Here is a 21917-nt window from a genome sequence, read left to right as displayed (position 1 = left end):
ACATACCTATAATCTGCATATCTATATAAATACAAATGTAAATGCATGCATACATATACATATACATATATGCATACATATGTATGTTATGTACATGAAAGTTTGAAAAACACTAATACAAGCACAGCTAAAAAGCCACCTAATTACAAACAGAATTGCTTTAACTTAAACGAGGGCGAGACCTATTGCATTTTCAATGCTTGTTTACTTTGTTTCCAACAAGAAGGCATTCAGATGTGTTACACATTTGCCATAAATTCTGAATGGTAGCACTCTAGTTGCTCATTAGATCATTGTAGTAAAGCTACTGCTCACCAGGGAAGTCCGCTGCTGGTATTCAAAGTGCATGTTTCAGTCTGCATGTTAGAATGTTTTAATGAAATAGAAGAGGATTTGAGAAGTCAAAATGTGCCCTAATTTTTCTTTCTGCAGCACTAATCATAATTTCTATGGCAAAATGAACCCCCTCATTTTGTTCCTTTGCAAATTAAATGTTTTAAGTGTTACCACTTTATTCCAATCAAGATGGCTTCAGGTGTGCCATACTTTTGTCATAAGTAAGACTGTTAGCGCTCTAGTTGTTCTTTTAAACACTCTGGGATTTCTGTCATTGGGCTATACTTGGGCTACATCTCGGTGATATTTGTGCTACATTTGGGCTCTTTTGTCTCAGGTGGCCATCTTGGGAGACTTGTTATGAAGTTTCCTAATTTCCTCATTTACTACAGTCTCCTCAGTAGGCATACTGTCAGTTTTTTACTTTGATTCAATGAAGAAGGCATTCAGATGTGTCACACATTTGCCATAAATTCAGAATGTTAGCACTCTAGTTGCTCATTAGATCACTGTAGTAAAGCTACTGCTCACCAGGGAAGTCTGCTGCTGGTATTGAAAGTGCATGTTTCAGTCTGCATGTCAGAATTCTTTAATGACATAGAAGAGGATTTGAGAAGTCACTCAAAATGTGCCCTAATTTTTCTTTCTGCTGCACTAATCATACATTCTATGGCAAAATGAACCCTCTCATTTTGTTCCTTTTTAAATTAAATGTTTTAAGAGTTACCACTTTATTCCAATTAAGATGGCTTCAGGTGTGCCATACTTTTATCATAAGTAGGAGTGGTAGCGCTCTAGTTGTTCTTTGGAACACTCTGGGAAGCTGCAGTAGAACACAAAGGAATCAACTGACAGTCTCTGCCCTTGTTGGATGTACATGTTTTACTGAGAATGTCAGACTTCATTCTCACATGACTGAAAGATAATGTGAATTTACAGAAAATATGCTCTCAGTTTAGCTTATAGATCACCTTCCAAACCTCTGTGGGAAAAGCATGTGAAAATAGATTTCTCTCAAACATGATTCATGATATCCCAGCAGAAGGCTTTTTCACATGGTAAAATCACCTTAGAACATACCACAATTCCTAAAATGAGTATGGTACCATCAACAAATGATTTATAATGTAACTAAAGTCGTAAAACCTTCTATTAACTGCAATGCTTTTTAATGAGGTGCTATCATGTATATTGGTCCCGAGATGGCTGCCAACACTTCTTGGATGAAGTGCTGACAGCCAATCAGATCTCACAATGAGATGTGTGGTTAGGCTCCGCCCAGATAAATATGTGATTTTACTTATGATTTTCTCAGGAACTACTGAACGGATTTACACCATATATGCAAAAGGCACATGCCTGACCTGAGGACTACCTCTTTGCCAAATTTCAAGTAATTCTGTTCAGCCGTTCGGGCTGTACCTTCGACTAAAGGTCCTATGGGAAAATGCATAGGGAAAACGCGTTTTGGGACCCCCCTTTTTTCTCAGCCCCCGCTTAACGAATCACCCGAGACTTTCAGGGTAGGAGCTGAGCGGTGCGCCCCATTAGTTTTGAAAATTTCACGAAGATAAGTCAACCGGCGCCAAAGTTATTCAAAATAGAATTTTCAGATTTCCTATGGGAACTCGGTCCTAACTATAACGACCGCCAGTAGATAATATATATATATATGGTCAAGGTACATAGATGTGGAGTTAAGTAAAGGAAAACTTAGCATACCCATTGACCATAGAAGTTAACCTTCACGATATTCTTATCTTCGATATTCTTGACACAATAATATGTTGACACAATATTTTGCACTCAATATGTTGTCCAAACACAGCAAGAACAATTACTTTCCCAGATCCCTCCTCCCTATTTCATTTATCTCTATCCTGTTACTATAGACCAGTGCATTTCGTAGACTCAGGATACTCCCTGGTAGTGGATTGCTTTGATTTGCAGTTTTATATGGCGTGAACTTGGCCCAAGGGCATAGCGTGCTTTGCATGAGCACCAGGTTACATTGCTCAAAACTTCAAGATGGTTCCAGAATGATGCTGCAGAAAGCTGAGGTACTCACTTGTTGTCTCCTTGTCTAGATTTAGTAAATTATGCTCTTGCACTTAAATGTAACTTTTGTCAACAAGGCCATTTTCCACCTCTTACCAGTTTGGTATTTCTGTGACGTGGTCTGATCTGTTTATTATTTTATTTTTTCCATATAATTTAATTATATAGCACAAGCAAATAGCTAAGTACTGTAACCCATATTGAGCTATTAGAATAATGCATTAACTTGATTGCTTCCATTTGCACTTTTGGCGTTTACCGGTGTTGTGATATAGAGTGAACCAGTTTATAGTTTTTCATCCACTTTTGTCTGGAGCTTAAGTTCGGCCAAATAATACCACAGAGAGTCTTATCTACACAGTTTTGGATGTTACAGGCCCATGGTAAGAAGTTATTTTCTCATCTACTCAATTTCGCTCGTCTCTTGCCTGTGATCTCCAGGAATGGTGAAGCAGGGGCATAATGAAGAAATCAATAGTTGATTTCAGGATTTCAGTGTGCTGCAGGTTTTGTTTTAATTTTTTTTTTTAGAGTTTTCTATAGAGCAAACTAGACCCGATAGGGTAGCAGAGCGCTTTACATGAGTACCAGTTTCTTATACAAGGACACATTCATTTCTTTTGATGGGCACGGAGAGATTAAGTGATTTGCCCAGAGTCACAGGATGTTGAGCCTCGTTGCCGAAACTCGAACCCGGTTACCCAGCTTCGAGTTCGACCACTCTAGCTGGAAGGCTACATCCTCTCTGCAAGTATATATGAAAATGATACATTCAGGTTTAGAAATGGGATGTATTTTCTGGTATCATGGGTACGCTTACTGAAGGGTGGTATGGAACTGGATCCCACCTTAGTCTCTATAGTGTGCTGCTTATGGTCAATACATCGAACAAATGCAGATGACGCTGGTATAGGGCAGGTGGGTGACCGCAGGGCGAATATCTTAGAATTTCAAGGATACAGGCGATCAATGTCTAATAATGATGTAAACTAAGATGCCCCTCGATGTCCCCCTTTTGTCATTCAAAGTCAATGGCTCAAAGCAGAGCTAGCCGCGCAACAATGAAGTGTCCACAGCAGGTTGACAATGCACTAATCTGTGCGTGGAAGCCACCCACCAGTTGACCCAAAGGCTTGCACCAATGGAATAGGAGGGAATATGAAAACAGTCATTGATAATAGAGAAAAACATGAATACATACTGAAATAGGGGTGTATGTGGAAAGGGCACATACACTCTATGGGTGGCAGGGATAAGTAAAGGGATAGGCATCAGAAGTCTTTCATTGAATAAAGCTTTGTGTGTCATTGTATCAATGAAAAATGGATGTGATGAACGCTATGGTTTCAAAATTATAAAGTTAAATTAAGGCTGCTATCTGAATAATATATTTAACCAAAATTGGGTAAGCTACATAACCATACCTCTGACCCAATTCACTGCTCATGGTCTCACACATGACATCACAAATTACATCATCGATGACATAAATTTCACTAAGTATGTAATAATAACCTTATTTCAGTTGTAAAAATACAACCATAAAAGTATGTCATAAAAACACAATAAATGCAGTGCCAAGTAAAATACAATAAAATCGCATCACTATCTAATTATGCCCATGGGCAAAAAAGCTGCAATGAGGGATAAAATTTGTTACGTACGCCCAAGGCCCACAATGGAAAAGCAATTCAATATGGAATATTAGAACATGGGAATGTTGGGAGCTCCACTAAAAATAATGGAGTGCTCTGGGCTTCTAATGCTGGTAGAACTCCAACATTCTAATGTTTGTTCAAAGCTGCTGCTATGAACAAAAGGTGTGATGGATCCAAAGGCGATTTCAATCCCCTCGGGCTCCGTGAGGCCTTTGTTTTACAAATTAGAACATTCTGCCCACGAAGGGCGGAATGTTCTAATAGCCTTAGAGCTCGCCGTAGCAGGCTAAATTAAAGGCCATTAAAGACCAGCTCACTTGTTAAAGGCCCACGTCTTCGGCTTGGCCCTTAAACGCTGGAGTGGGCCTTAAATGTGCAGTGGAGCCTGCTATGTCAGGCTCTAAGGCTATATCAGAGCCTCACTAGAGCCCACAGTAGCTACAACAAAAGTGCAAGATTAGGTGATTTGTGCTGTGATTTCAGTACAATTGACTCACTTACAGTTAAAAACTCCCCAGAGTCATTTGCCGTAGATCAACAAAAGACCACGGTATGTCCCAATAGATAATAAACTTCTATTAAACCACTATGCCATAACTTATGGAGTAGAAGGCAGAGGATGCATTTTTTAAAAAGGGATAAACCCTAGCAGGATGTGTGAGATTGTTGAAACATAGACCTACTTTAGACTCCCATATGACAATGACAGAATGCCAATATCTTGAAATAAAGACATTGTTCCACCACGAGGTGTGACCTCAAAGTGATGGCAAGTAGTTCCCAAGGACACAGAAATAAGACATACTACTTCAGGCTGCTTGCACTAATGTTCTAGGCCCAATTTAAGAACCTCAAAAGAGCAAAAACTACAGGTTCATGAGTGTTGGAGCATAGCAAGCACAGTGGCTCCGTGTACTGAGTGGCCCCCAGCAGACGGCAGATCGGTATGCTCAACTTAGTGTGAAGAACCATGTATTTGGGAGGAAGAATAGGAAATGTGCTTCTGATTGTTTAACTATTGGACAGAACACTGCCAAAGCCATACAGTGGTCCTGCGGTGGCTGGCCCTGTTTAAGGCTCATAGGAGAGCTGTAACAGGGCCGCAGTGGGAACACAATTGCAGATTCCTGTAGGGCATGATACCTTCAGGTCATGTTTGCGCTATATAAGACTACAAATAAAAATAAAAAATAAATATTATTTCGATGGATGAGATATCCGTCACTGTTGTGACAGAGTAACCCATCTGCCAAGTTCTAAATCAGTCCCATGATATGACCTCTTAGGATAGAGATAAGGAAATTAGGAGGCAAGAGCCACTATTAAGGAACTACATAAATTAAATGTAATTTGTTAAGTTATTCTACCTTATCTATAATTTATTCCAAAATATATAAACAAAATACAAATGAGATTAAAAACAAGTCCTGGGCTTGGCACGTTTTATATTTATGTATAAGCCTGGACTGCCTGTAATTTTCCACCGGGCATTTCCCCAGTGGGTTGAAGCATTTGGAGGTCAGATTTTAGGGCAGAGGACCACTGCTGGCGCCACTGTCCCTTTCTCTATCTTTTCAATGTGGAAGACTTTGAAAGCATTTATATGGTGGCTTAGGGACCACAGGTCTGTCGACATCATTACGTCAGAATGAACATCTTAGTTAGGGCAGGCCTTCCGAAGCAGATTTCCCTGCATTTTCCCGAAAATCAGTGCTTACTTTCACCTGGTGGATTCCAGTTCTCAGCACCTACACTAGCACTTGTCAATGCTGGCACTTGTAACAGAATGCCACAAGGTGGCGCTGTCTTGCTAATTTAAAGATGACCACAACAACAGGTCATTATTAATTCAAAATACATTAAAAGTGACTATTACCTGCCACCCAAGCCATTCTCAGAGCTTTGGGGGCATGTAGTGTCAGACTTGTAGGAGTGTGATGGTTAGAAGTTGTGTTGTTACTATCACTGGCAGCGCTGGCAAGGGCAATGTGTGGTGCAAGCTGCAGTGTGCTCCTGAAGAGAGCCCTGGCACTTGTGTTTTTTACAAATTAAGCACTGTCGAAAAAGTCCCTGAAATACCCAGTTAAGGATGTGGGGAAGGAGCTTAGAACATGGTGGGTGTTTCACACAGTGAATGGATTGGCAGACCTCCCGCCATATTGAAAATGATCCCTTACCATAGGAGGGTCTCTTGTAAAGAGTCTCTGAGCACTGTAATTTTTTTCCTGCAATCCCCTACAGTGACCACATTAACGAGAGAATCAATTTGGCAAGTGTATATTACCATGCAGAGAAGTGAGTTATTTACAGGCCTCACTTGTTTTTATACCTACAGTTCATTTACAGGGCGCGAGCAGTGTCGAAGTATAGACCCCCTCCCCCCCCACACGCCCCTCCTGCACCTATGACTCTCTTTGCAACACATTATGAACAGTTAAATCTCAGAATGAGGGCGATCAGCATCATGTGTGCCATTCCTACCACAAGGGAATACTTCCCTAAACACTGTTCTCAAGCCTATTAGATTCCGAATATTCATGTGATGCCTTTAAAAATAGATTTACCCACATTGCATCAGCAGGATGTTCATTTAAATGTGTTGAAGTAGTATTACTCACGATGTAATCCACGTAAGCACTCGGCCAATCAGTGTTTAACTATGAGGCAGAGGATTCCAGCAACTCCTTTCATCTGTTTTTCCCAAAACCCTGTCAGCTGTCTTCAGCACTCTGGAATCCGCCCTGGCAAGAGGGCGTCTTTTCCTCTTCAGTTCCGCATTCCTTTTTAATTCAGAAACTTAATTAATGGTTTCCTCGAGCACAGGTTTCGTGCCACGCGCCTGGCTGCTCCCTCACTTTAGCAGCATGCCGGTCACGTGACAACCGATATTTACTTGCTCATTAAAGTTCACCTGTTGCTGAGCCGCTCAGATGAGCAATTCCAAGCCATTCGCCTCGATGCAAGGTGGTGCATCGCAAGGTGATGTAGGGAATGGGACATTTAGGGGTATATTCACAAGAACGTGGGATAACTACCGCGAGAGTAGCGTAACGCAACTTCCAATATAGCAGCCCATCGCTGGAAAATAACCCCCTGTCAACGTGGAATTCACAACAAGACGGTACCATGCGATAGTCCGCCGACACCGCGGACAATGTCCACGATACAACCACCACGACAGAGATAAAACCACAAACCACAACACCAAAAAACACACAATGGGCCAAAGCGTGATGAGGAAATCAGCGATAAGCAGCGCCAGGCCTGCAACACACACCTGGCAGGCCGAAAAAATCACCATAAAAGTAGAATAAACACCCACACCCAAACTGACCTACACCCAAGCACCATGGAGGCAGCCGGAGCAGACACAGAGGACGAGCGCAAGCCCACAAGCACCCAGACGACCAGCCCGGGACATCTGGGACAGGGAAGGGCAAGGACAAGAAGACGAGGAAGACGAAGTTCAGGATCATAGTCACGGAGGTGATGGAATACCATCAACAACTCTTCGTCACCTCCAACATGTCAATGGGCACCAAAACTGGAAAATGGCGGTACATCGCCTACGAGGTGAATGCCGTCGGAGAACACAAGCGGACAATGGACGAGGTCAAGAGGCGATGGAATTACATCAAGTGGAAGACCAAGGAGAAACTCTCCGCCAACCAGAAGGCAGCAATGCAGACCGGAGGTGGTGGCCCTGCGCCACAGCTCGAGCTGGATGACATGGAGGAGCTGGTGTCGACAGTCATCAGTGTGAATACTGTGGCCGGAGTCGAGGGACCGGACACTGCTCGACAGGACACAACACAACCGTAACAGGATGAGTGACTACCAGGTACTGGGGGGACGGGTGGAGATGGCCACGATGGCACACATGCACAATCAAGCAGGGCACAGTACACACCCACAATGACCCTGGCTCCTCGCCCAGACCCACAGACAGTCATAGTGTACAATGCCATGCTGTCAGAATGTCAACCTGTACCATGCGGCTACATACATGTGGACACATTGTAATTAAGGCTCCCTGTTTTCCATTTTTACGGATTTTTACAGATAAATACAGACAGAAAACAATGTGTTTTCTGTCTGCATTTATTTTTTAAAGTGGATAAATACAGAAAATTGTGCTTTTTTTAAGTGATTCTCCGTGCAGTCTTTCATGAACTATAGGCCAGCAGCTGAGCAGATGGACAGCAAGGAAAATTAAAAAACAGGATGACATTTCTTTAAATAACAGCATTTGTCAACATACATGTATGGAATAATGCTAGTATATACCAGTGGATGTACTGTTATGTAATATTTGGCAGCTTAAATAACTACAAACCGACAGACATCATAGTATGAGTGCGCGTCTATCAGTTAAATAGATATGGAAATGTACAGTTTTAAAACTTCATTTATACGTAAAGTACAAAATAAATATGGATAAATACAGATAAAACGGCCAAAAAATAAATATGGATAAATACAGACGGAAATGGCCAAAAAATAAATACCATAAAACCGGGAGCCTTAATTGTAATACACCATCTCCCCTTCACATCGCAGGGGCATCGTCAACACCTGCTGCAGAGCAGTCCCAGCCACTCTTCACACTGATGACGAGGAGGACAATACCAGCATCGACGCACTAGACCTCCTAGACATCATTGACCTCATCCGCGACTCACCTCTTGGATCAGGGCAGCCCAGCTACATCGAGGAGACCCCACCCACCACTCAAACCACCCAGAAGGAGGCACCCACAGCCCCGGCACCCTCTCAAGTCCCCCAGGAACAACAAATGGCCTTCCAATGCCGTGTGCTGGAGGGCCAGAGGGAGGCGACTGAGCAGGTGCGGGTGGGGTTCAAACTCATGGCTGCCAAACTGGACACCATCCTTGGGTGTCTATGTCCACCCATGGTCTCCAACGAGCCCTGACAGACATCACTGGAGTCATGAAGCGGAGAGTAGAACAGCTGTCCGCTCAGAGTGGCTCCAGCGATACCAGTCATGAGCTGGCACACATGCAGAGGCTCATGGTGGACATGGTGCAGATGGAGGCGGAAAGGATGGCAGCCACTGCTGCACATCATCGAAATGTAGCTGAGATCTATCATACCCTGCAGACCTCCATCATGTCATTGCCGCCACAAGGCGTGGCACTGATGAATGCAGCTGCCCCCACACCATCCACATCCCCGCCCCCTGGTGTGTCAGTGCCTCAAATTGTGGCAGACGTATCCCCTGATGTGTCAGTGGCATACAGTGGAGCAGCCGGTACTGCAACACCCACAGGGGGGGCAGGGCACACATCTGTACTCTAAGTTGCTTGTTCTGGGTTGTCTACTCATTGGTAGCTTCGAGATGATACGGAGAACGAATGAGACACTGATGCTAGTCGGATAGGGGTTCTGGGTACTGAGGTGAGTTTTTGGTACACCACAATTCACTAAGGTCCTGGTTTCCTGCACATAGTTCTGTGCATGAGCAGAATCCCTGCAACAAGTGCTGGGCTGTCTTAATTATGAGTAATTTCTGTACAACTGTGCAGGTTTGTGGGTTCACATGAATGATTCCCCACAGCTTATTGCAAATCTGCCAATTGCCCTGGAGGGATGCCTTATTCTGCAAGATGTTGCTCAAGAGAAAGAAAGTGGCTGTCTAAGAAGAGCTCCCCGAGGGCAGATATGTTTCTGTCATGCTAATGGCATTTGTTCTTGGGTGCCAGGAGTCCCGAGCATCCAGACAGACACCAGAGTGGTATCTCAGGGGCATACAGAATGACGTGCCGCGTGAGTTGGAAAACTCAGTTGCCAATCGTCAAATAAATGTAATCAATCTAGATCGTGCAGGTTGTAATTTAGTCTTGGGAAGGAGGAGTTGGAGCAAGTCTTCGGATTTTAGAGGGCCCAGAACTAATGAGGTATCTCTAAGGAAGGGGCCCTCAAGCCAGTGAGACAACTATTAGAGATGGGCTGCTGGAATATGTTTGTGCTCAAAGGGAAGGAGAACGCACCAAGTCCACCATGCCCCACAGTCAAATGGAGTTCATTAAGTGCTATCAGGTGGTGCCCGGATCCTCAAATTAAGCAACTGAGCATGCTGTGAAGCTCTTGGAACAACTTTCTTGGAGGAATGATCAGCAGGTTTGCGAAGAAATATAGTAGATGTGGGAGCATTACCATCTTTGATAGGGCTATTTTGCTAAGTGTAGCCAACGGGAGGCCCCTGAATCTGGACCCTCATACATGATTGGATATGAACCAGTTTGACCTCATAAAAGATGGTCGCAGTATGGCAGATTCTAATCCACAAGTCTCTAAGTGTGTGTTCTCCCCAGGGGATGCAGCCTACTCCAAGATCCTTGGATTGATAGAGATGTCCACCGGCCTGTGCAGTCCATGGATAGATTCAGAGGCCAAGCAGAGTTAGAGGCCACCAGGCACCAAGAGTTCTGGCCAGGAGGGCCTCTGTGTCTGCAGCTGAGCCCATCATCACAGGCAGGCAAGCCTGCTGAGGTAGGCCACAAAAAAACTCCAGATGTCGGTGTGGCAGCAGCGTCAAATCTTGGGTCAAATTGCAAGGGGAGAGGTGGGAGCAACTGAGCTCCGCTGTGCCGGGAGTGCTGTCATGCCAAGAGCAGGAGGGCATTTGCTGCTATCCCCATGATGGTGATAGGAGCAGGCAGCAGTCTCTGCCAGACAGTGTGAGCCTATCATCCAGCCCAGCCCAGTGACACCAGGCCCTCCACCAGGGAATCACAGAGGGAAGGAGCCAAGGTTGAACAGAACCTCCCAGCCAGCAGCAGTGAACGGAGCACTAGAGTTGAAGGAGGAGAAGGAGGGCTGGTCCACCCACACTGCTCCAACTGTAGTGCCAGCCACACCACAAGGGTTCATGGTTTCAATATGACATAGGCCTGTGACCGTTTTCTATGGCTGTCACTGGTCAAGCAAAGCAGTCAGTGAGCCCCACAGGCACCCTCACTCCTGTCTAGAGCATGCTGATAGTTGAAGGCAGCAGGCAAGCCTCGCTGGTAGTGGTTAAAAGTTGAAGTTAGGCCTTGGGGTCCGGTGCTCTGCTAATGTGCGCCCACCATCTTGGAGGATTTGGCCACGCCCAGTTCTCTCATATATATATTTCTAAACTCTTTTAATGTTCATAGAGATCAATCCAATATTGAACTTCGAAGGGACATGACTTGGAATATGTATAGCCCATACTAACTTTGCTATTACTACACAATCTCTTTTCTTCTTTTATAATAGATTGTTTTTGTCTCTTACTGCTTTGTACAGAATGAAGGTATTAGATTGTGAGCAGTGCTGGTCTTGCGGTGTTCACAAAAAACAATATTATGAATATGTCTTTTCTAAGCCTGAAAGTCGAAAGGTTTTCATCAGATGTATGGGATAAAATTTATGAAATTTGTAAAGCATCTCAACCCTTTTCTGAAGCTTCTTTCTTCTCTGGGAGATTTCATGATATATGGTCCAATTTCTGCACCAAAGGAAAACATATTAACCTTTTATTGGCTGTTGTGGTACAAGTTCTATTGTTTAACTTTATTTCCACACAGAATTTACCAGCCCGCAAAACAGAAAATATCTTGCAGTGCTGTTCATCCAAGCGGCACAGAGAATGTAGTTCCTAAAAAGAAAAACATACTACTCTAATAGGAAACTAATCAGTCTGTGGAAGCAGATAGAGACCTATACACGTGTGTGCAATCTTGTGCAAAGTGGCAACAGAAGTCATCTGCAACAATCAGTTACAAATGTATAACCTCTTAAAAATATTTAAAAAGTTAAATGCTACATTTCAACAGTTCTTATCGTGAATGGTTTATCCAACAGATTTCAAAAACCTACAAAAAATATATGTATAAAACCCCAGCTCCTGAATAGCAAGGAGTCTTAAACATGCGAAAAAAGAACCACCAGGGCAGTTTTTTCCAACTACCATTACCACATTGCAACAGGGTGGGAGGTCTCACACTATTCATGTCCTACAGAAGCAATAAAAACGTATTTTGGGAGAAATGAGTTTTCCGATTGAGTAATTGTGTTGTGGAACGATTGTTAGAAGGGTGGTGAGTTCCATTGCAAGCAAAGTTCAAAACATGTGAGGCCTCTTTCACGGTGACATGCTGCAAGATGCTTCGGGAGAGTGCGGTGCCCCGCAGGACATTTTCAGCCGTCCCCGTCATGAACTGCTCGGCCAAGGTGAAGGAAGCGAAGACGAACTGAACTTTGTTTAAATGTCAGGCCTCCTACGGCCAGACGTTACATCTTCAGGGCTCGTTCAATAGCTGCTGTGATCTTCTGCATCTTTGAATCCCTGTCGACATACCCATCGCCATTTTTTTTGGAATGTACCAGTTGACCTTCAACTCTGACCTCCAACCACCCTGTTGATGTTGGAGTACCCTCTCCAGTTATCGCCAGCTTGCCTGGGAACATTTCTTCCAGTTCCGCCTTGAGCCGTTGATACTTGGGGTGGTACCCTCAGTATTTTCACCGGCATGGCTACAGGACAGTTTTACAGACGGATGAAGCTCCACTTCCAGCAGCAACACAATTCGTTACGTGAATATTGTTTAACACAAAGATGCAAATAAGTTTACAATTAGGGCATGGTGGCATCAGCTGCCCATCTACGTGCGCTGAGGGGTCTGCCTCCCACCTTTTTCACCAGCAAGAAGAATGTCTGTCAAGCTGAGCAAAGGTCAGCCTGGCAGACACTCTTCTTGTTCATGTAAGGCAGCTAGGAGTTAGACACGCTCAAATTGTGCATGCTCCTGGGTGCCTGAGCTGACATTTGCCAGACTGGGAATTTCACAGCTCTATGGACGTGACCTCCTAAGGCTAGCAAAAGTGCCTTGAGGTCTTCCCCTCGTGATGAGGGGGAGCATCACTCATTGCCTTGGACTTGGGTGCTTCTGTTTTAAGGCCTGAATTGCTCAGGGCAGAGTGTCAATCAGTGACACTTCGTCACAGAGTGGGTGGGGTCAGCAGTCTCACTGACCCCATCCCAGTCTGTGACGGATGAGGGACTGCTGCCTTCCCTCACTGGCTGACCTTAGGTGAGGCCAGTGAGGGAAGGCAGCACTCTCAACCCACCTGGGACCTCTGAGGTAAGTTTTATGTTTTTTTGTAAGTTTGGTGCATGCATGAATGTATGTGTATTTGTTAGTGAGTGTCATTAATGGCTGTATGCATGTGTGCATTTGTGAATGCATGGGTGTGAGTGTTAATGTGTGCGTGTGTGTCCCCCATCCCCTTCCCTGGTACAATTATCAGCCACCACTGGGTGGAATGTAGTTTGCACGAATATAGATTGGATAGGGTTAATTTATCCTTGATGCTGATAGCAGTTAAGTGTGAATTAACGTGGCTACCTTTGACTCAACTACTGTAGTTCCTTTCCCTTTTATTCTCCTCTCTTTCTTACACCCTATTTTTTTTATTTTAAATTGCTAAAAAGGCTAGTTTTTCCTTTAACAAGGTGCATGTCATTATATTACTATTGTTCTAATTTGGCTTATTCTTCACTCATAATTGTGTACTTTTACATTGTTATACTATTACTTTCATTGTTAAATTTTTATGTTGTTTTCTACATGTGTTTATTGCAGTTATAGTACCTTGCTATGCATTATTCTTACTGTGTCATAAATCTCTTTAATGTAAAAAAAAATAAAGTTGCATAAGCATCTTTCTGCACCAAGCAATGCTTCTAGTCTAAAGTCCAAAGTAGAAAGCTTAATGCTCCTCTACTGTACATTTGGGGGTTAGGTCTAACTTTTGTTTTTTTTAAAGTTTACACACTGAGAGTGAATTGCACTGTCTTATAAATGAGTGAGATTTAAAGAGGCCCCAGAAACCGTGGGTTGGAAGCCATGCAGAATAATTTCCTTAGACATGTTCCGAGCATTCTTAGTTGCACAAGATGCTGAACATGCATCTTTAAATCAGATTGCTAAACTTTTTACTGATGTCTCGATTTGTGCATATTAACTGCTATTTTAAAACATTATGGGGGATATTCTCAAGAACGTGTGATAATTATCGCAAAATTAGCTTAACTCAACTTTGCACATCGCAGTCTATCGTGTGAAAATAACACTGTGTTAACGTTGTATTCTCAACCTGGCGGCACCATGAGATAGTCTCACGATAATGCGCCAAATGACCACGTTAAAATTAACGCGACACAGAAAAAATGTGAAACACGAACGCGAGAAAAGTTGCGATGTGGCCAGTCGCGATGCAAAAATCAGCGATAACCAGTGACAGGCCTGCAATTCCCAGGCGTCATGTGGGAAAATGCACTATAAAAGCAGAACAAAAAGAAGGCAAAAAAAAATAAACTGCGTAGTACCATGGATGCACCCGGACCAGGTTCAGAGGACAACGTGAACCCCACAAGCCCCACAGACAACCAGCAAGGAACCTCGGGGTCGGGGAAGGCCAAGGAGAAGAGGAAGAGGAAGAGGAAGACGCGGTTCAGTCCGCAGGAAAACAGAATCATTGTCACGGAGGTGATAGAACACTACCAACAACTGTTCGTCACCTCCAACGTGTCATTGGCAACAAAGACTCAAATATGGCAGACTATCTTGGACCATGTGAATGCAGTTGCAGCGTTGAGGAGGACAATGGAAGAGGTCAAGAGGCGCTGGAATGATGTGAAAGGCAAAACCAAGAAGAAACTCAATGCCAACATGAAAGCAGCAACGCTCATTGGAGGTGGGGGTCCAGCGGCACACCAGGAGCTGGATGACATGGAGAAATGGTGGCCACAGTCATCAGTCGGGATACGGTGCCAGGAGTTGTGGATGCGGACACTGCTCAACATGACCTGACACAACATCAACAGGGTGAGTACCGACCAGGGACTGGCGGGACGGGAGAAGAAGGACACAATGGCACACATGCACAATTAAGTAGAGCACACTGCACACCCACAATGACTCTGGATCATGTCCCTGATCCCTGTGGTACACTGCAGCACACATACAAACACCAAGTAGGCCCCCGTACCCCAGCAAAGATGCATATTTGTGAGCCACACTGACACTGCAAGTGAGACTACATGACGATTAGCATGGTTGCAGTCCAATCATCATGACATTGTGCACGCCACGACACTGAGGTGGCTGAGTGTGGACCACATCCGGAAAGGAGCAGGTCACACTCTGACACATCCACGTGCACAAACAACCCCTGACGTCAACAACACATCTGCAGACAAACCATGCCCAAGAGGCCCAACTCGACCAAGAGCGCAATTCACCCAAGTCCGCTACATCTCAGCACTGTTGAAGCACAGAAGTCAAAGGCACACTGTCTGAAAGGGATAAGGTGCAGCCAAAGCAGAGCTGCAGGGGCGACTCACCCACAATGCAGCACACACACATAAGAATAAGAGCACCTAAACATTGACAACAATGTGGTACAAACTGCAACACTTTCACAACAGAACACAGGACACAACTGGTGCCGCATGTGTGTCAAAAATGGCTAATCACATCTGGCATAGCAGGAAACTGTGAGATGAAAATGTACAAGTGCAACCTCACATCCCTGATGGTGTACAAATGTCCACTGTCCCGCATCAAATAGGCATCTCACCACAAACAGTCACAATGTACATCATCATGCAGTCTGAATGTAAACCTCGCCAATGCGTCAACATTCATGGAACACACTGTGAAGCTGCATCTCCCCTTTACATTGCAGGGGGAAAACCGAACACCTCCTGCAGAGCAGACCCTACATCACGTCAGTGATGATGGAGACGACCCCCAGGACATCGACTTAGATGAACTCCAACACTTCATGGACAGCCTCCACTCCCCACCTCCAGTAGCAGGTCAGCCCAGCACCATCGAGGTGAGCCCACCGCCTGCACAGACCACACAGCAGGAAGCAAACACCACCATGTCTGGCTCCCAGCACCTCACCGAAGAACACAATTGTGTTCCAACGCCATGTGTTAGACTGCTAGAAGGAGCTGGCTGAACAGGTGCGGGTGGGGTTCGAACTCATCGCAGCCAAACTAGATGCCATACGTGAGTGTCTAAGTCACATCAGGGACCACTTAGACTCCCACAGTCCGCCCCATGCCCTCCAATAATCCATGGCTGGCGTCGCTGGAGTCATGACTCGGAGACAACATCAACTGTCTAGTCAGAGTGGCTACAGCGATGTCATCCATGATTTGGGAAACATAAGGAGGGTCATGGAGAACATGGAGTGGATGCAGGCGCAAAGAATGGCTACCACGGCTGCACACGAGAAAGCTGTAGATGAGATCTTCCACGCCCTGCAGATCCTCATCATGGGAGTGATGCCACAAGACATTGCACAGATGAATGCTGCTGCTACTTCTACATCCACATCTCCGGCCCCTGATGTGTCAGTGTCACACAGTGCTGCAGATCAAACACCACCACCCACATGTGAGGCACATGAAACGTCAGAGGATGAATCTACCTCAGTGGTAAATAGGAAGCAGTAACATTCATCTCCGACATATGGCTTCTTCCTCTTGGTTCTGCCCTGTGCATCATGCCCTGGAATAACACCTTCCACTGTCCCCCGATACACTCTGCGACACTAAACTTGCACCTCGACATGGACTGCCATATATTGTTTGCAAAACAATGGCACAGCAATCAGCCTGTGGAGTGGACTCTTCCCCTTCCGAGTAACTTGTCAATCCCTAAAGGACTCTGGCTGGCCCTCCACGGGGCAACATAGTAAAGTGTTGTCTGCATGGCCCAGTACTAAGACAGCTTCAACACTCCACTGAATGTGAATAATACATTCTAATACACACAGATGTGTCATTTCTATGATTAATCAAGTATGAAAGCATGGATGAATGTAGGGGCAGTGATTCCCCCTTATGTCCATGTTGCTCATGTTGTGGGACTTGAGTCAGAGGGTGCATCCCTGCATCATGATGGTGCATATCTGACCCCAAAAGAAGCCTTGTTGTCAATTGTAGGTCACAAATGACAGCCTTTATGTAATGATTTGGTACACATGTGAAACGCTGATGGGATTCCATACTATCTTTGACACAAAGAAATGGCATTTTGAATGTTTGACACCCCAAACAGCCTCTCTGTACAGAGGGGACACACCCACCATCTATTTCCAATTCTTGAGATTGTTAGCACTACATGTTGCACTTACACTTGTCAGAGTGATGTGCTTGTACAGGGAAGTGACATGCACTCAGGGAATGTGTGTTGGAATGAATTTATTTGCACATGCTGTGCCTGTGGTCATTTTGTACTTTCCCATGATTGCTAAGGACTGTGACAATGTGAAGTGCTCATGTGAAGAAATTGTCAATGATGATGTTCCTACGGGCTATTCCTGCTGCAGCTGCAGCGGGGTGTGGTCCACCTGCTTCATCTTCCTCATCATCGTCCGGTGCATCTGGTACTTGTAGCCATCCAGCATTGGTGTGTACACATATGTTGTGCAACAAACAACATGCAACGATCATCTTGCACACGTTGTCTGGGCTGAACTGGAGTCTTCCACCTGTGATGTCCAGGCACCTGAAACGTGATTTCAACATGCCAAATGTGCTTTCCACGAAGCCCCTGGTGCATTTGTGGGCCGCATTGTACTGCCATTGGGCCTGTGTGTTTGGGGCTCGGAGGGGTGTCATCATCGAAGGGCAGAGTGCATATCCTTGGCCACCTGTGACAGTGCAGAGAGACATGAGTCAATAGTTGGTTCTGCATTATGTGTTGGCAGGCTCACTGGTTCATTGGTGTGTGATATGTGTGACTTAGTGATTCCTGTTGGACATGTGCTGCTTGTAGAAAATGAGCGGCATCAATGTGTATTACGTAGCCTCAATGCTGCTCCTCCCTCCCCCGCGCCTATTGTCTAGTGTGTGCAGCACGGTTGCATCACTTGCACTCCTACGGCACACCATTGTCATGCCAGTCTGCCCATGTCCACAAGCCTGACAATTACACTCTGATGTTGTGCGTTGAAGGTGGGCGGTCACGTGTGTGTAGGCCTATGGTAAGGATATGGCGGACACAGATGTAGAGTTCATGGCTGGCTGAACTCGCGATGCGGTTGAGGGTAGACCTTTGGCTTATGCTGCGGTAATAGCAACACAGACAACAGTTGGCATGTATGATCCCGGACCCCGAGTGGGCTTGCGCTCCCTCATTAACCCCTTCAGCCGAGCACACACTCCGGGGGCATGCTACATTGCAACATTGTCCATTGCGGGACGGGTGATGCTGACACTACAACAGAGACGCACGCATTAGTTACTTCCTTGGCAAGGCCAAAACTTAACCACGCCCAGAGCGCAGGGTTGATTAACCACACCCCTACGCTGGACTGTCGTATGCCAGTCCACTCTGCTTGTGCTTACAGGGGGGTATGACACAGCTACATGTCCCAGGTCTACCCCACTGCCTGAGGTGACATGGTTGCGTCCGCTGTACACAGCACAATGTTATGTGGTAGGGCCCGGGGCCCTCATGCATACATAATGACCACACAGACACACTTAGATAGTCTGTGGAACTGGCTATGGGCACGTGCGCCCGGCCCCTTTTATTGCCAGGGTCACATGTCCAGTGACGCCAGTGCTGGATGGGTGCGGGGTGAGTGTAAACCAGCCCTCAGGGAGTGGTTGATGCTGGCAACAACTACAAATTTGATCAGACAATCAGAAGTTCAAAGTTCAAACAGCAAGGGTCCATGACTTGAGCTGCACAGAGTTAGTGGCCCCGGATGCACTGCCGCCGGCACAGGCACACCGCCACGGGACGGTGACTTGCGGTGCACTGAGGTAGGGCCACAAGAGCTGAGCGGGTCATCGTCGATGTCCAAGGTGAATGTCACTGAGTGTTTCGGGGGACAGTGGAAGGTGTTCTTCCAGGGCATGATGCAGAGGGCAGAACCAAGCAGAAACAGGAAATATGGAGGAGATGAATGTTACAGACTCATTCTTAACACCAAGATGAAGACCACCCCTAGGCCATATACTCGGACACCACCAAAGTTCAACCAGAGAGTGTCCATGAATTTCGGGGCACCGAGTTAGTGGCACCAGAGCTGAAAGGGGATGCAGTCTGCGATGAGGCCTGTACAATGATATAAACTCTGCCATAAAGAAATCAAGGCTCAGTTCCAAATGTGTGACCTACTCGACTGTAGTGTAGGCCGGAGGCAGCGGTCAGCAGGGGCCCACAGCCACGTGTCGTTGGCTTGCGATGCACAGAGTTAGTGACACCAGAGCAGTTGATGGTAGTGTTCGATCACCTCCATAACGATGATCCTTTTTTCCTCCGGACTGAACCGCGTCTTCTTCTTACTCCTCTCCTTGCGTACAATGACCACAGTGTAGGCCGAAGGCAGCAGTCAGCAAGGGACCACAGACACGAGTAGTTGGAATGCTATGCACAGAGTTGCTGGCACCACATCGAAGGGAGTACAGTGATGTCAAACGTCCCATTAACATATGAACTCGGCCATCATGATATCAAGACTCAGTTCCAAATGAGTGACCTACTAGACCGCAGTGTATGCCGGAGGCAGCAGTGGAGTACGTCAACGAGAAAGAAGTGTGTCGCAGAGGCCAGCGATGGTCTGAGGAGGCTGCCAAGATCGCGGGCCTCGGACTTGGAGCTTGCACTGGCATGTGGTAGGCCCTCTTTGACACATGCCGGTGTCGGCAGGTGAGCAGTGAGGCCTGGGTTCACAGGGGAGACAAAGACGGGTCTGGGGACCAGTGGCCTGGGGTGCAGCAGGCACACAGGATCGCCAGCACCACCGCTCATGGCGTCAGCATCGTGGTGGGGTGAGAGGCGCCACCTTGGCAGACACGTTGGCCATTCCAGAAGAGAACCACGCCCACACCAACGTGCTTTTCATTCACACCCCTACGCTAGCCTGGCGTACGCCGAGCCTGCCCACTCCACTCCCGCTTACAGGGGGGGACATAACAAGCTACATTTCCGCGATCTTCCCCACTGGCTGAGGTGACATGGTTGCGTCCACTGTCCACTACACTCCAAACACCAGCAGTGTATGTCGACATGAACATGTCTGTGGTCTGCGTACTGCAGTCTGGCCAGCACGTCCATGCCACACTTGGCATTGTGTACATTCTCATTCATGGGTCACTTGCCTCCTTCGCACATGCCTGGTTCTCACCTCTCCCCACATTCTGCTATTGTGTGGCTGAGGTGCCATGCCATTGATGGCTTGTGTACATGGCTAGCCCAGATTACCACAGTAAATTGTGCTTTCATGTGTGGTAGGTGGGCATGTTGTTTGGCAAGTTATATGTGAGTTTGTAACATGTGCATTCCCAGAGTTGTGAGTTGCATGATTGTGGAGTTGAGGTGTGTGGTGAGTTCATTTGATACTTACCAACGAGCAATGCATTCCCATAGGTGCCATCCTGAAAGCGCTGGTTGATGATGGACTGTCGGAAGATGAAGCAATCATGCACACTGCCTGGGTAGTTGGTGACAACATTGGTGAAGAGTCCCAGGTGGTCCACTATTGCCTGCACATTGATGGAATGTGTGTGTTTCTTGTTGTGGTAATTTTGTGCAGTGGCGGCAGGGGGCACGAGGAGTACAAGTGTGCAGTCGATTGCCCCCAACATGTGCGGGAAGCCGGCTATTGCGTAGAAACCTTGCTTGGTCTCCGCTGTTTCTTCGCAGTGTGGGGGAAGTGAAGGTGCTGGGGTACCAAGCTAATGATGTCATCCAAGACATGTGTGAGGAACTTCGATAGAGCTGGCTGTGAGACTCCTCCGACTCCGGCGGTTGTTGGTTGGAAGGTACCAGAGGCCAAGAGGTGCAGCACAGCCAGCAGCTATGTCTGCGGAGGAATGTTGGCTGTCCGCTGTGTTAGTACCCTCAGCTTGTGGGCAATGATAATCAGGATGCGAAGGATGGTTATCCTTTTGAGCCTGTAGTGGGCAATGACATCCTCTGGTGTTCAGTCTGTGAGGCTGGTGCGTTTTCTGAAGGTCCGCTGTCTTTATCTGCGCTGCCTCTGTGGTAGTCCGGGTGGAGGGGCGGATGGGGACCGGGGGGCGTGGCGGGCCTGGGGGTGGTGGCGGTGGGTGTTGTGGCCCTCTTGGGGCTCCGAGCTGCATGATCAGTAGCTCCATGGCATCTGTTGTTCTTCAAGTATGGCTCTGGGCTGGGCTCCCTTTGATGGTGCAGGTTGTCGTCCGACTTAACACCAGGTAAGAGCAGGGGTTAAATCCCTGCTGCTACCACGCCTTATCTCATGTTTTGGGATCTTATCACCGATCTGGCTGGTCGTTGAGAATGTTGCGAAGTGGTGTTGTCGCGGCTTTTTGCACGGGAACGCCTACTCTGCATATCATTAGCGTTGGTTGCCGGTGTCATCCGTGGCGATGTTTTTTGCGGCTGCTATTGCAGGAAAACTGGTGATGTCGGCTGTTAGCACCAGCTAGTGAATAGGGCGATACATTTATCGCCACTTTGGCTGCGATAAAGTGCTGCTAACTTGGCGATAAGTCCTTGAGAATATGCCCCTAAGACCCTTATTTCCAGTGGCCACATAACTCCAGCATGTTCAATAAATATGATTCCGCTTTGTGATGCAGAATGGCAATAAAATTGTTAGATTTTGAGTATTGACAAAAATGAACTTGACTACCCAGATAATGCTTTTCTGAGTAAATTGTATTTGTGTCCACGCCTTTAAAGCAGAAGGCTAATTCTAGAGACAGGATCCTGACCCTATAATTATCTGTTGAATATGATTCTGGTAATTATGTGGTTGCTGCTTTTATGAAGTTTGCTTTAGGGAATCTCCAGCTAA

At 46.2% G+C, this 21917-nt stretch overlaps 1 pseudogene; it reads right to left on the bottom strand.

Moving 5' to 3' along the window:
- Positions 1–12099: 12099 nt before the first annotated feature.
- Positions 12100–21917, bottom strand: part of LOC146863017 (selenoprotein W pseudogene) — a 31060-nt pseudogene continuing 21242 nt past the window's right edge.

This window comes from Triturus cristatus, chromosome 2_2 (genome assembly GCF_964204655.1).
Source record: "Triturus cristatus chromosome 2_2, aTriCri1.1, whole genome shotgun sequence".
NCBI classification, from domain to species: domain Eukaryota; kingdom Metazoa; phylum Chordata; class Amphibia; order Caudata; family Salamandridae; genus Triturus; species Triturus cristatus.
Note: the sequence above shows the minus strand (reverse complement) of the source record. Positions and strands in the feature narration are given on the sequence as shown.